This window comes from Myodes glareolus, chromosome 20, assembly GCF_982192425.1.
Source record: "Myodes glareolus chromosome 20, mMyoGla1.1, whole genome shotgun sequence".
Lineage (NCBI taxonomy): Eukaryota > Metazoa > Chordata > Mammalia > Rodentia > Cricetidae > Myodes > Myodes glareolus.
This window is the reverse complement of record NC_142045.1, coordinates 27,591,683-27,606,977: the sequence shown is the minus strand read 5'-3', so window position 1 is coordinate 27,606,977 and position 15,295 is coordinate 27,591,683. Positions and strand designations below refer to the sequence as shown.

Genomic DNA, 15,295 nt, shown 5'->3' with positions numbered 1-15,295 from the left:
ATTAATCTGTGTATTTCCACATGACAGTGGCTTACTGGCTAAAGTTCCCAGCGCCTGTCTCCATCGGCTCCATGGCATCTCTTTAACTTCACCCCTTTCTCTCCCAGCATACAGCCTAGCTTTCCCCACCTAGTTTTGTTCTTCCCTGCCATAGGCTCAAAGCAGTTCTTTATTCATTAACCAATAAAAGCAACATACAGACAGAAGGACCTCCCACACCAGGACTTCACTATAGGGGCTGGAGAGGTGGATCAGTGGTTGATAGTTGAGATACATTCATGCTTCATGTAGGAAATAGCAAGCAATGGACAGAAGAGAAATCTACAAGTAGGGAAACAAGCAGTATTGAAGAAAATAGCAGTTATAAAATAGAGCTCATTGTCAGCCAAAGTAAAGCAAAATAGGTTAACTGGAGTACAAAGTATCATAGTATTGGTTGGAAAGTTTATAGCAATAAAGAATTGGTAAATTAGATCCTGGTTTTTACCCTGTTTAGTAAAATTAAGCATCACGTGTACTAGCCTCTCCCCTTCTTTGCCCATGTTCTATTGCTTTAATCATCTCCCAGGTTGTGGAGAAAACTCTCATATGTTCACCAGATCCTTAAAGATTAGGATATTTTCTGTGTTCTCATCATTTTGCTTACTACTATATAATCTGTGGGTATCCCTTCTATATTTGAAAATGTATTTGATCTTGTAATCAATAAGGTGGCTTGATAAAGTATATTCAATGATTGACAAGGAAATAAATCTCTGATATCTATTTCCTTTTAAAAATTTATTTAACTTATTTTTTATGCGTATGAGTGTTTTGCCTGTGTGTGTGTGTATGTGTGTGTGTGTGTACACCATAAGCGTGCCTAATGCCCACAGAGATTAGGAGAGAGCATCGGATCCCCTGGAAATGGTGTTACAGGTGGTTGTGAGCTACCACATGGGTGCTGGGAACTGAGTTCGGGTCTTCCACAGGAGCAACAAGACTCTTAACCTCTGAACCATCTGTCTTGCTTCCTGCCTTCTTTCTCAATTCAACAAAATAATCAATACAAAAATTTCAGATATTGTAAGAGTTTCACGTAGGAAAACAAATTTGGAGAAGAGTCAACGATTTTCAAAACATAATGTAGGACGCTCCCTGCTTTATTTGTACTAAACTAAGCCTGGCTCTAAATGTACTTGATTTAATTTAATGGTTTCATGAACATTCTGCAAAGCAGGCTGCTTGTTAATGACATCATACATTCCAGCACATCTACTCATGACTTCCATTTGGAAGTCTCACTTTCTCCCCCTCCGCGAGACAGGGTTTCTCTGTGTAGCCCTGGCTGTCTTGGAATTTGCTCATTAGATTAAGTTTACCTTGGACTCAGAGATCCGCCTGCCTCTGACTCCAAGATGCTGGATTTGGAAATCTCAGTCTTAGTCTTAATGTACAAAAGTAGACTTGTGCTTTCTCCAGCAGCAACATTTTCTCTTACATCACCACCTAGCTTTCTTCTTTCTTTCTTTCTTTCTTTCTTTCTTTCTTTCTTTCTTTCTTTCTTTCTTTCTTTCCTTCCTTCCTTCCTTTCTTCCTTCTTTCCTTCCTTCCTCCCTCCCTCCCTCCCTTCTTTCTTCCTTTTTTCTGTTTTGATTTTTGTTTTCCAAGACAGGGTTTCTCTGTAGCTTAGGAGCCTGTCCTGGAAACTAGCTCTTGTAGACCAGGCTGGCCTCGAACTCACAGAGATCAGTCTGCCTCTGCCTCCAGATTGCTGGGATTAAAGGCATGCGCCACCACTGCTCGGCTCAGTTTTCTTCATCTCATAATCGGCTCCAAGTTCCTTAGCTGCTCAACCCAGAACTTTGAGAGTCATCCTTAATTCTTGTGTTTTCCCCCAACTTCACAGCTATCAGTAAACCAGCTTGAACTTGCAAATGTCTTTTGTGGGAGTGGACTCTCTTTTCCACTGTGTGGGGCCTGTGATGAGGTTGTCCTGTGATATTTTCATCAGGCTTGCCAGCAAGAACCTTGACCTGCTGAGCTATGTCAACAGCCCACAGATATTTAACTGACCTTTCCTTCCCACTGTTAGTGCCCTTGCTCAGTCCGGAGCATTGGTCTTCAGTTATTTCCACAGTCCAATATTCCATAAATTTTTCTCACCTTGTAAAACTTTTATGCAAATCATCTAATCTCCTCCACCAGGTAAGACTTTGGTTTACAAAAAGACCCCACTGCACTCCCCGAATGTGATGGTCTGGAACAGCTGGCATCTTCCTCCATTTTCTTTGCTCTGGTTCTTTTAAGACTGGATGACTGAGAAAGTCATCCCACGTGTGAACTTCCTTTCTTGGGGTGCTTCTTAGCCTGGTTTGAGTTCTGGAGCACTCTATTCGCAAAAGGCAATTGCCTTCGTCAATTGTTGCTCTCACTCTGTTCCCATGTTCCTCTGCGTGACACAGAGATGCGTTTTCTTCTTTTGAAATGTGAGGTGTGCAACTCGTTTCTCCTAGATCATATTTTTAGGCATTAGGCTTAAAAAGACTTACATTCGAGTGATCTTTCTCAACTCCTTGGGGGCAAAAAAAATCTTTGTTGAAAATCCCTTCTGATATGTTTCCTTCTGTTTTAAACTTTTTACTATCCATCAAACAAAGTTATTAATTTGCATCTTGGGCTGACTCTCTAAAGCATTAAAAAATTAACTTCTGATGATACTTTTTCAAGTTCTACTCCAGACATATATGATTTCTTTATGGATCCTATTCTTTTGTTTTGTTTTTGTTTTTTGAGACAGGGTTTCTCTGTAGCTTTGAAATCTGTCCTGAAACTAGCTCTTGTAGACCAGGTTGGCCTTGAACTCACAGAAATCCGCCTGCTTCTGCCTCTGGGAGTGCTAGGATTAAAGGCGTGTGCCACTACAGCCTGGCGTGGATTCTGTTTTTTATGAGTGATTTGTTCCATCATGTTCCTGAATATCTCAGTGTGAAAAGAGTCCGTTTGCATTCTTTTTAGCATCCAGCGAGGATTACTTCCATCCCACCCTACAGAAGTCATTTGGTATCTGAGCCTGCCATGACTGCCTTTGGAAGTAGGAGAGTCTGCAAAGACTGTGCCGTCACGCTGTCCCTGCTTTTTAGGACGGACAACTGACAGACACTAAGTTTGAAAATCTCACTTCCTCTTATCTTTATTTTTGATTTTTTTTGAGGTAGAATCTTACCACATAGACCAGGCTCAAGTTGCTTAGCTGCCCCTTGGTGGAATTCCCAGCATGTGTCCCTTTTGTGTGCTGTATTAGTCAGGCTTCACTAGGGAAACAGAACTTAGAGAATGACTCTCTCTATATATAAACACAAGGAATTTGTTAGAATGACTAAAAGGCTGTGGTCCAGCTAATCCAGTAATGGCTGGCTAGGAACAGAAAGCCCAAGAATCCAGTAGTCTCAGCTGGTCTTCAGAAGATAGTGGAATTTCTAAGTAGGCTCTAATGCCACTGAAGGCATGGCAAAGAGCAAACACTTCTTTCTTCCACATCATTATACAGGCTTTCAGCAGAAGGGGTGGTCCAGATTAGAGGTGGGTTTTCCCAACTCAAATGATCTAGATCGCTCAAAGTTCCTGATTAGAAGTTGATCTTCCTACTTCAAATTAAGCAAAATCCCTCACAAGTGTACCTTCCATTTTGGGGTTTTTAGTTTATTTCAGATGTTGCCAAGTTGACCACTGTTTCAGGGTTTCTATCGCTGTGACAAAACATCATGGCCAAAAACAAGCTGGGGAGGAAAGGGTTTATTAGGTTTGCACTTCAGCTTGGCTGTTCACCACTGAAGGAAGTCAGGACAAGAACTAAAAGGGCAGGATCCTGGGGGCAGGAGCAGATGCAGAGGTCATGGAGCGATATTGCTTACTGGCTTGCTTCCCATGGCTTGCTCAGCCCACCTTCTTATAGAACCCAGGACCAGCAATTCAGGGATGGCACCACCCACCATGGACTGGGCTCTCCCCTATTGATTACCGAATGAAAAAAAAAAAAAGGCTATAGCTAGATTTCAAGGAGCCATTTCCTCTGCTGAGGCTCCTTCCTCTGATGACTCTAACTTAAGTCAAGCTGACACACAAAACCACCCAATACAACCACCAGAAATGGCCATCACGTAAAACTGTGGTGTTTTGAATAAAAATGGCCCCCATCGGCCCAGAGGGAGTGGTACTATTAGGAGGTGTGGCCTTGTTGGAGGAAGTGTGTCTGGCTTTGGGGTTTTAGAAGCTCAAGCCAGGCCTAGTGGCTCACACTGGTTCTTCCTGCTGTCTGCTGGTCTAGATGTAGAACTCTCAGTTACCACTCCAGCACCATGTCTGCCTGTGTCCCACCATGCATCCTCCCATGCTTCCTGACTTGAAAATGGACTAAATCTCGGAACTGTACCAGGCCCAATTAAATGCTTTCCTTTATAGAAGTTGTGGTGGTCTTGGTGTCTCCACACAACAACAGCGACCCTAAGAATAAGCCTTTTATTTTTATTGTACATTTATATTTCATTTTATTTTGGAACAAGGTCTCTCTGGTGGTTGGAGTGAGAATGGCCCTGTAGGCTCACATGTTTGACTGTTTGGGCCTCAGTTAGTGGAGCTGTTTGGGAAGGGTTAGGGGGCATGGCCTTATTGGAAGGCGTGTCATTGTGGGCAGGCTTGAGGTTTCAAAAGACTTGCCCCATCCCTAGTGTTTTCTCTGCCTTCTACTTTCGGATCAAGATGTGAGCCCGCAGCCTTCATGGACTCTAACCCTCTGTGATTGCTATTCTTTTCTGATAACTTGGCTATATCTGAAATTAACTAAGATGCAAAAATTGGGCATACCTGTGTGGAATTTTTACTTAATTTGAAGTGAGAAGCTCCACTTCCAACATGGATCTTTTAATGTGGAAAGATAACACCTTTAATCTAGATCACTTGAACTGGGAAAACCCGCCTCTAATCTGGACCACATCTCTGCTGGCAGCCCATATAAGGACATGGAAGAAGGAAGCTTTGGCTCTCTGCCTGCTTGCTCTCGCCTTGCTAACAAGTCCACTCCTCACTGGCATTAGAACCCATTTCTTCAGGATTCTGGTGTATACTAAAGACCAGCTGAGACTACTGGATTCTAGGACTCTCTGTTTCTGACCAGCCGTTATTGGATTAGCTAGACAACATCCTGTTAAGTCATTCTGATAAACCACCACTCAATATGTACAGAGATTCTACTATAGAGAACCCTGGTGAATACACCCTCTGAAACCGAAAGCCCAGTTTAACAGTCTCTCCTATAAATGTTACTTTGGTCATGGTGTTTTGCCACAGTAACTAAGACAGCCCTATGTTTCCTGAGCTGGCTCTGAATGTGCTGTAAAACCGAAGAGGTCTTTTACTTCTTTTACTTTTGATTAGGAATGGCCCCCGTAGTCTCCTGTGTGTTGTGCCCAGATTATGACCCCCCCCAGAGGGAGACCACCAGAGAGGCCCAGACGGTAATAAGCAAGGTTTATTTAGCATAATACAAACATGTTTGGAACTCATCTCTAACCTCTACTGCAGTGAGGCAGAGAGGAGGAGGAGGAGGAGGAGGAAGAGAGAGAGAGAGAGAAAGAGAGAGAGAGAGAGAGAGAGAGAGAGAGAGAGAGAGAGAGAGAGAACAAAAGCAACAACAAAATACAAAAGACTTTGACAAATTTCTGGGACCAGACACATAATGGCGCCTTCTCCTGAGGCGGGAGAAACTCAAACAGCTACCTCTGAGGTGGCCACAGATGACCTGGGACCAAATGGTCCCTGTCTACTGACCCAGGGACAAACTCCTTGTCTCCAGGGCCAAAAAGACCCCTGTCTAGAAATGACCTGGGACTAGAATTTCTGTCCCTGGCTAAAAATGGAAGACGAGGCATCCCTTGCTTCTCCAGGTTCACTGTACAAGCGCGTCTGCGTCAGAAAAACCTGTCAATACCAAAATGCTAAATCGGTCGACCGGTACAAAACAAAAGTAACAGAACAGCCACATACTGACAAGACAAACGACAGAGACAAAGAACGCTCTCTCACCGGAAGATGCTAATAAACCTCCGGACTTTCTTCCTGTTGGAACCTCTGGGGTTTCCGGCCAACGCATCAGATATTGTGTCCAGATTACAACCCTCAGAGAGAGACCACCAGAGAGACCCAGACTGTAATAAGCAAGGTTTATTTAGCAAAATATAAACATGGGCCTCTCTGGTGGTCTTTCTCTGGGGGTCATAATCTGGGCACAACATGTGCTTTTAGGTCTCATATGCTTACGCTATGCCCAGTGTGGCACACAGTCTCCTTTGCTGCCTGCGGATCAAGATGTAGAACTCTCAGCTTCCTCTCCAGCACCAAGTCTGCCTACATGCCACTGTGCTTCCCACTACGAAGATAATGGACTAAACCTGTGAACTGTAAGCTAACCCCAGTGCTTTCCTTTATAAAAGTTCATGGTGCCTCTTGCAGCAATAGAAACCCGAAGACGTCAGACACAGGTGACGCTAGGTTTCCAAGACAGGCGCACACCCCACCCCCAACCTCTCCTTTGGTGCTCTGCTCAGTGTCTGCTTGTTGCATGGAGTCTCTGGACTACAGTGACAGCTAGTGAGTCACCTTTGGGAACATGCATCTAGAAACTCTGGACTACTTAGCTCATCGAGAGTGGGCCATAAGGGGATCTGTCTGAATTCAATGGTCAAGTCCTATTGTGGCTCCATAGGCTGATATGGTTTCTTTTGGTGTAGCCCCAGGGTGGGCAGGCAGAGAGATGGGACTCATGGAGGGTCCTTGGAAGACTCCATATGTCCTAGGGATAAGGGCTTGTGGGGTGATGGGAATGGCTTCCTCCACCTGAAAAACTCACACCCACTGATGACTCTGGTGCCTGAATGTGCCTGCTTTCCCTTCCATCTGCTTCAGGCACTCTGTGTGATCTACGCTCTCTGAACTTTTCGACACTCCATTGTTACACGTATCCTCTGTTTCACGTCCTATGTAAACCTCTGGGTACGGCTGGGATGCTGACTGTCTGGCATTTTATGTGTGCCAGATGCTGTGCCTTCACCCTGGCACGGCGAGGAGTCACAACAGCAGAATCCCCCTATGTGTGTGCTCCGCCAGCACAGTCCTGCCCCACTACTGGCCACTTGTCCCCTTGACTATCCAACTCACCCTTTGGGAACCAAAGCCAAGTTCTCTCAATCTTCCCACGCCAAACCCAAAACCTGTTACAGACCACCCCTCTCGTCATCTGGCAAGAGCTTCCCCAATTATTCATGTTCCTCAAATATCTCAACTTCAAAACCCACCTAAACACCCTAGAAAAGACCATTCTGATGTGATGGAAGCCTCTCAATTTGTATTCTCTCCAACACAACCAGACCCTCCTTTCAGATAAGAGTTGTTCCCCAGTTAGCCTTATCAATCCAATCGAAATTCCCCTGGCTCCTCGCAAAACTCTCAAACGCCAGATCAGTACTCCTGACAAGCAACAGCCAAAGTCTTCCTGGCTACTGCCTATTTCCAAAGGTGAGATCTCGCCCCCTTTCCCTGGTCTTGGGAATCCTCTTTCCAACTACCAGGACCTAGAAATTTCAAATGCATATCTAAGATAAAAATTTTCCCTTATATTCAACTTTACCCCTGTCTTTAGTCTATCTCTTCGAACAGATTTCAAACCAGCTACAGACTGCTCTAGCAATGGCGGTAACAGCTCCAGCGGCTTCGTTGGAAGCTATATCCTAGACAGCTCCAAAGCGGCCAGCCCCAGACAGTCCAGCCTCACAGACTGTTCCAACTCAGCCTACACTTCCATACGGAACAAATGAAACAGCCTGCCCATCCCAGCCTTGACCAGCAACCCAGGTCTCCTAACAATGATGCCTGCATGTCAACAGGTAGCACCAGAGAGAACGGCGCCCACTTATCAAACACCCAGTGACCCAGTAATAAAACAAAAAGGTGGGCATGAATTGACTCCAGCAGGCCCAAGAATGGCAAACAGGGCTCTGGCAGGTCTTTCTCTCTTCTCTCTTCTTTGCTAAAAGCCAGTACATTGCATCCCTAAAGCTGGCCATCAAGGTCTTTTCTTTGGCCACTTCCTCCTCCTGACTAACTAGTATTGAAGTGTAGCAATCAAAAGTCCCCTTTTGATCATCCTAATTAACATGCCCAATCAAAACAAACCAACTCATCCTAACGCAGGAGTTTCCCCTTTTATGTTTATAAACTGCCATTTGTGATCTAATGTACAAGGGAAGTAAAGAAAGACAAGATCTCCTGAGTGAATTGGGAGCATGGGGACTTTTGGAGAGGGGAGAATGGGAAGAGAAAGGAAGGGAGGGGAGCAGAGAAAAATATATAGCTCAATAAAAAAAATAACTTAAAAAGACAAAGCAAAACTGCCATTTGCCTATGGACCACCTCTGTTTCTTCTCTGTCCTCCAGGAGCAAATATCCCTCCCCCCATTCCTTGTTCTTTTTCCCCTCTCCCTCACGTCTATCTCTTGTCTTTGTCTCTTATTCCCTGGCCTTTGCCCCTCTGGGGCAAATAAATCTTTGGGCTGGGAACTTGGTCTTGGGGTGTCTTGTACCAATGTAGGTCACTTCAATGATCATATACCTCATTAAGCTCTACATACTCGTGAAAAAAAATCACAATTAAAAATATCCTAGTCCAATATGTCTTCTAATTTGCTTTCACTCAATCCAAGGGGAATACGTATTTATAAACTATACCATTAGTCTGCCCAAGTGCAACACAAGCACATTGCCTTGTTTATTTCTGGGAGAACTTATACTTACCATAGTCTACAGAGGCTGATAATAGAAGCAAAATGTTCCTTCCTTAAGAGCCCTTATTTAAGGAATTAACAGCTGTTTTTTTTCTGTGCTTTAAAAAACTTGTATTATGCAAGTAATTGGGCTTAATATAGCAAACCATTTTGAGAGAATTTAATGAAAATACATATAAAGAATGGCAAATCTATTTATGCTAATTACTTTAGCCCTCATAACAAGGGTCTCAATCCTGATCTTTATGACTTTTGTCAAAGCAGAACTAGGCAGTATTGAATGTCTTCTCAATGAATGAAAGTACATCGACTGTACAGGTGTGGACTACACAGGTGAAAATGTTTTTGATGGTCTTTACTTTTCAAATTTGATTTTTTTGTGTTCCCTCTCTTTTTCGTAACCTAGATAGAGCCTAGTGCTTGCTAGACCAATGCTCTGCCCCTGAACTAAATCTTCAACATTTCAGATTTGTGTTTTAAATTGCTCGTGTGGTATTTAGAGTAGGTTCTAATTAAACCGCCACAAAGAGATAGAGAACAGGAAATCTTTCTGTTCCTGTTCCCCACCCACTGCGGCCCTCCTGAAACAAACAAGGTTATAAACTAGTGATATCTCTTGTCTTATCCACCCCAGTATTAAAGAATTTGTTGCCAGCATAGCCCTTATTAAAAATTCTTATTATTTCAAGCCACAATAGGACCAGTAGGGCATGTCAGGATCCTGCAATCTTTACATCAAACTACATTAAAAACAAACCGCAGTGGTTTAGGAGTTGTTAAAGCCGATGGCTCATAGGTCTAAATCTAAGTAGTTGGTTTTAAGACTTAGACTGGGGGAGAAAATGTATGATAAGAGCCGAGGGAATGAGATTTTCGTTCCTCAGAATGTGATAAAGATTCTAAAAGCTTTTGGAAGACTGGATCACGTGGTTTGGATTTTTGCTAGTCAAGCAGTGTGCTGATGAGCACGGCTCGCTGCCAGGCCTCAGGGGTTCCTGCCCAGACCTCAGGCAGCTTGCTCCCAGCCCGACCTGGATTCCAAAGCGAGGCGTCGCCCGGCGGTCCCCGCCCTCGTCGGCCTGCTAACCCGAGGGCCGCACGACACTTCGCGGCTCCTCGACCCGGGATGGGTGCAGGGAAGAGGCGCGGACTGCTCTGACTCGCAGCCTCTGCTTGGGCCTCACGCTCCGCACGTCCGTCCTCTGCCAACCGGCCCGGAACAGTCCCGGGTGGTTTCTCCACCGCATCCAAGTCTTCCGAAAGCCGGCCCTCCCTCATCTTCCCTTCCTCGACGGGGGATGATAGATCACGCGGCTCAGAAAGACACTCAACAACTGGGCAGTGCTCCCAGGCCAGCCGGAGCAGGCGGTGCGACTCTGCGAGAGGGGCGGGGCCTTGATGGGCAACACTGCAGCCCAATAGCGTCTCTCTACCTCCAAGTGTGGCCCAATGAGGCTCGAGAGGCGGGACTTCCGCTCGCCCCGCTGTTGTCGTCCCTGCTCGGACTCGCTTGGGTAGGGGCTCGGTGCGGATACTCAGTCATGAAGTCCGGGTAGCGACTTCTCCCGGGTGCCCGCGAGCCTGGGTTCCGGGGCCGGACTTCAGGTAAGAGCCTGCGTGGCTCGGCCGCGGTGGGCGGGGGTTGTCCTCGGGCCTGGCCGGGAGAACACACCCCCTCCGGCCTGGGTGCGGTGGCCCGCGGCGGGGACTTGGAGGGCCCTTCGGTGTCAGTACACGCCCGTGCGGGACACCGGTTCTTAGCGCCCCATCCTGAGGGCTTGTCGGTCTGAAGTTGTCGGGTCGTGGGTTTTGCTTCCCACGTTCCCTTCCAGAGGTACCCGTGGCCTGGAAAGGTACTTGGAAGACTTCCCTTGAACCAGCATTTGACTCTTAAGTCTTCGGAGAAAATCCACCGGGGACAGTTTTGCCTTTGAAAAAAAGAAGAAGAAGAAGAAAAAATGCGTTCGCTCGCTTCCTTTCTTTCTCACCGCCCTCCTCCCCCGCCCCCTTCCTTCCCTAAAAGCTCAGCTTTCAGGCTTAGACGTGACCTTGCTACAGCTTCACACCGCTCACCCTCCCCCCCCACCCCCAATTTTTGAAGTTCAAACTTCGGCAAGGACACTTATGAATTAGTCTCTCCCCCAGAGGGAAACAACTTTGGTAACCTCTGCTGCATGTTCTCTGCTGGTTTTTGGTAAATGGCTATATTTTGTCCTAATCTGGCAGTAGTTAATTTCCGCAACTCCCGTTTTATCCTCACTTTCAGCACCGTGGGCAGCTGCTGTGGTCTGCTGTCGGCCCCAAACCTGCCCCGGTGTTACTGTTCGCCCAGTGATGCAGCAGTTACAGTGGAATCTGCATTCTTTTCAGCAGTGACTAGAAGACAGCTGCGCTTTCTGATACAATACAGTAAAGTTGGTCGCGCCTCCAAAGAGCCAGTAGAAACAGGCCATTTGCAAATTTCCGGAAGAGCGCTTGAGAGGTTTAATCTGTCATAGGGTCATGGTTTGTTTATTTGAGACAGGATCTCTGTGTAGGCCAGACGGACCTCAAACTGGCTATGCTTCTGTCTCAGCCTACCGAGTACTGGAATTAGTGGGCCATCAAGCCTTGTTTTAGACAGTTTTTTAATGGGTCAGAAAGATAACTCCGTTTTAGGGGAGCATAGCTGGACTTGAGTTGAGTGCAGGGCCACAGAGTTTCATGAATTGATTTTTTTTTTAATTTATAGAAAGTCAGTTTCAATTTTTTAAAAAATGTGTGTCAAGAGGAAGTTGTCGAATGTATTATTGTAGATTTTAGGAAAAACAAATATTTCAAAAGACAGGTTACAAATTGGAGAGTCAGACTAGACTTACCCCTCGTGTTTTGGGACATCAATAAATACAAAAAGGGCTGGGGAGATGTTTCAGTGAGTAATAGAGCTTGCTGTGCAAGCCCAGTGACCCGAATTAGATTTTCTAGAACCCTTGTAGATGTGGAAGGGGAGAACGGACTCGGCCAACAGTCCTCCACCCTCCACATGAACCCTGTAGTGTGTGCCTTCCCTCCCAAGTCAAATACACACAATAAACGAAAGTTAAAAACTGAAAAAAGTGGGAAGGTTGTGAAGATTAAATGAAGTAAAACCCGTTGTGTTATGTAGTTAAGCTTCATTGAACTGGTTGTGTCGAACCCACAGTTTTCTCTGTGTAAGGAATGACAGTTGTCCTAGCAGCAGGTGTGTGCTTTGCTCTGCCTTACTTGAAGTCAGCATGATGTCTTGATGGGCAGTGTAAATCATGTGTACAAAAACCATGGTCAGGGAAGTTGAAGGGTTTGGGGCTAATTTCTCATTTATCCTTGCTATTTCTTTAAGGATTTTGGAGGACCCATGTGACTAGCATGCAGCTTGCTTCCTTTGATGTTTTACATCCAAGATGAACAGGTTTTTTATCAGATTTCAGGCACTAATTCAGCAAAGTGAGGGTGGAGTAGGGATTTGACTCTAGGGGTAGGTGTATAGTGGTGGCAGACTCTTTATGCTTTGTAGTTTTATTACGAATAGATTTTAGCTGGCTTGATTAAAAATATTATGGTATACTTATGTTAACATTAACTAAAAAAATAGTTGGGTTTTACAATAAAAATGATGACTCTGGACATTTTAAAATTAGAAATTAATAATGTAAAGCTGAAAGCAAATGAATAAAACCAAAATAGTGATTTCCACTGTTTGAGTTGTTATCGCCTTGTGGTGCTGGTGTGGTGGTTTCCTGCAACATGAAAAGAGGAAGGCACTTAATACACATTGTTAAGTTTCTCAATGCAGGGTTTCTCTGTGTAGCTTTGGAGCCTGTCCTGGAGCTCACTCTGTAGACCAGGCTGGTCTTGAACCCACAAAGATCCACCTGCCTCTGCCTCCTGAGTACTGGCATTAAAGGTGTATGTCACCACCACCCAGCCAGAATTAAGCTTTTATAAAGATTTTGCACTGCACAAAGGTTGATTTGAGAAGAATGAAAGTATATGATTGCTAGTGTCAAAATTTATATGCCCTAGTATACAAATAACAAAGCATAATAGTTAATATTAGGTATGGGTGCAATAGATTTCGAATCACTTTGTATTATCACATGCAACTCTCAGATTCATTAGTGTGGTAGATAGTACAATTATGACAAAATTATTTTTTGTATGTGTGCACACATATACTCACAGTGCACATGTGGAGGCTGAGGACAACTTGTGGGAGATGCTTTTTTTGTATGATTTAGGACCCAGAGATCAAATTCATGTCTTCATGTTTGGCAGCAAGTGTCCTTACCCTCTGAGTCATCTTGCTGGTCCAAATATACATTTAACATTAAAAAATTATTACTATTATTTTGGGTGGTGATGGTGATTTCACTATATAGACTTGACTGGCCTAGAACTTGCTGTGTAGACTGGACTGGCCTCAAACTCACAGACCTCTTCCTACCTCTGCCTCCCTAGTGCAGGGATTAAAGGCACGTGCCATCTTGTCTGGCTAAATTATTTCAATATATATATATATATATATATATATATATATATATATATATAATTTTGTCTATGTGTGTCTGTGTGAGTGTATGACACATGTATGTGGGTGACTGTGAGCCAACTGATATAGGTGCTGGGAACCAAACTCAGGTCTTTGGGAGGAGCAGGAAGCATTGCTGAGCTGTCTCCTCTGTGCCCAGTTTTGTATACCATTCTTACAGACGAGACTATGTACCGTTCTTACAGACGAGACTATGTACCGTTCTTACGGACGAGACTATGTACCGTTCTTACAGACGAGACTATGTACCGTTCTTACAGACGAGAATATGTACCGTTCTTACAGACGAGAAGCTAAGGCACCAACACAAGTTCATGCCTGTAGGAGAATAGATCGATTTGGCACCGACTATATAAAGCCAGTCTCTTTGTGTGGCATTCCTTAAAAAACGTGCAGCGTGAGACTAAGAAAGTGACTCAGTGGGTAAAGAGCATGTGCTACATAAGCATGAAGACGTTAGTGTAGAATCATGCGAAGAATCTGAGAGTGGTCCACACCTGTAACCCCAGCCTTGGGAGATGGTGGGAGACGGGAAATTGACTGGGGCTGGCTGGCCATCAGGCTAGCAAAAAACCAGAGTAAAAGACCCTTTTTCAAGGAAATAAGGTATAGAACTGTAGACTGATAAAGGATACCCAAATTCCCTTTCTGACCTTTTAAGTGTATGCACATGTGTACACATGTATATATTACACAGGTCATAATGCCCCTATAGACTACTCTTGGGTATTTGAGTTTTTACTTGCTGGTGACTTTGGGTAGTTTGCTTAACTCTTTACTCATAATGCTTGGGCACTGGGACAGTTTGTAAATCCTTAGAGAGAATGTGTTTAGTGAATGATGAGCCTCAGTCTTGTTCTTACATTGAGGATGTGACTATTTACGTAATTGATAGTAAATGGAGGAGCTGGGGAGACAACAGACCCTTGGAGGACATTGTCAAGGCAGAGGTTTAGAGAAAGAGAACATTTGCTAATGTTGTATATTTAAGGAACAGCCTAATAAAGAGAAATGGTAGAGTGTAGAGACCCTCAAATGCCAGATTAAGGATTTTGCATTTGACTTTTTATTTATTTTATTTTATTTTAGTCATATTTATTGAGCTCTACATTTTTCTCTGCTCCCCTCCCTGCCTCTCCCCTCCCCCCTTCAGTCCTCCCCCAAGGTTCCCATGCTCCCAATTTACTCAGAAGATCTTGTCTTTTTCTACTTTCTACTTCCCATGTAGATTAGATCTATGTAAATCTCTCTTAGTGTCCGCATTGTTGTCTAAGTTCTCTGGGATTGTGGTTCGTAGGCTGGCTTTCTTTGCTTTATGTTTAAAAACCACCTATGAGTGAGTACATGTGATAATTGTCTTTCTGTGTCTGGGTTCTCACTCAAAATAATGTTTTCTAGCTCCATCCATTTTCCTGCAAAATTCAAGCTGTTCTTATTTTTTTCTGTTGTATAGTACTCAACTGTGTAAATGTACCACATTTTTCTTATCCATTCTTCGGTCAAGGGGCATTTAGGTTGTTTCCAGGTTCTGGCTATGACAAATAAAGCTGCTATGAACATAGTTGAGCACATGTGGAACAATTGAACATTCTTTGGATATATACCCAAAAGTGTTCTTACTGAGTCTTGAGGAAGGTTGTTTCCTAATTTTCTGAGAAATCGCCACACTGACATCCAAAGGGGTTGTACCAACTTGCATTCCCACCAGCAATACAGGAGTGTTCCCTTTTCCTCACAAGCTCTCCAGCATAAGTTGTCATCAGTGGTTTTGATCTTGGCCAGTCTTATAGGTGTAAGATGGAATCTCAGAGTTGTTTTGATTTGCATTTCTCCGATGACTAAGGATGTTGAACATTTTCTTAAGTGTCTTTCAGCCATTTTAGATTCCTCTGTTGAGAGTTCTCTGTTTAGGTCT

The 15,295-nt window shown here is 44.2% G+C and overlaps 1 protein-coding gene across 2 annotated transcripts in view; it reads left to right on the top strand.

The window, feature by feature from the left end:
- Positions 1 to 10,259: 10,259 nt before the first annotated feature.
- Positions 10,260 to 15,295, top strand: part of Rnf13 (ring finger protein 13) — an 80,207-nt gene continuing 75,171 nt past the window's right edge. Inside the window, exon 1 of one of the 2 annotated variants that reach the window (XM_087899499.1) lies at positions 10,260 to 10,418. The gene's annotated coding sequence lies outside the window, so the exon portion shown is untranslated. The remainder of the gene's footprint in view (positions 10,419 to 15,295) is intronic. The other variant, XM_087899498.1, reaches the window with a different exon arrangement.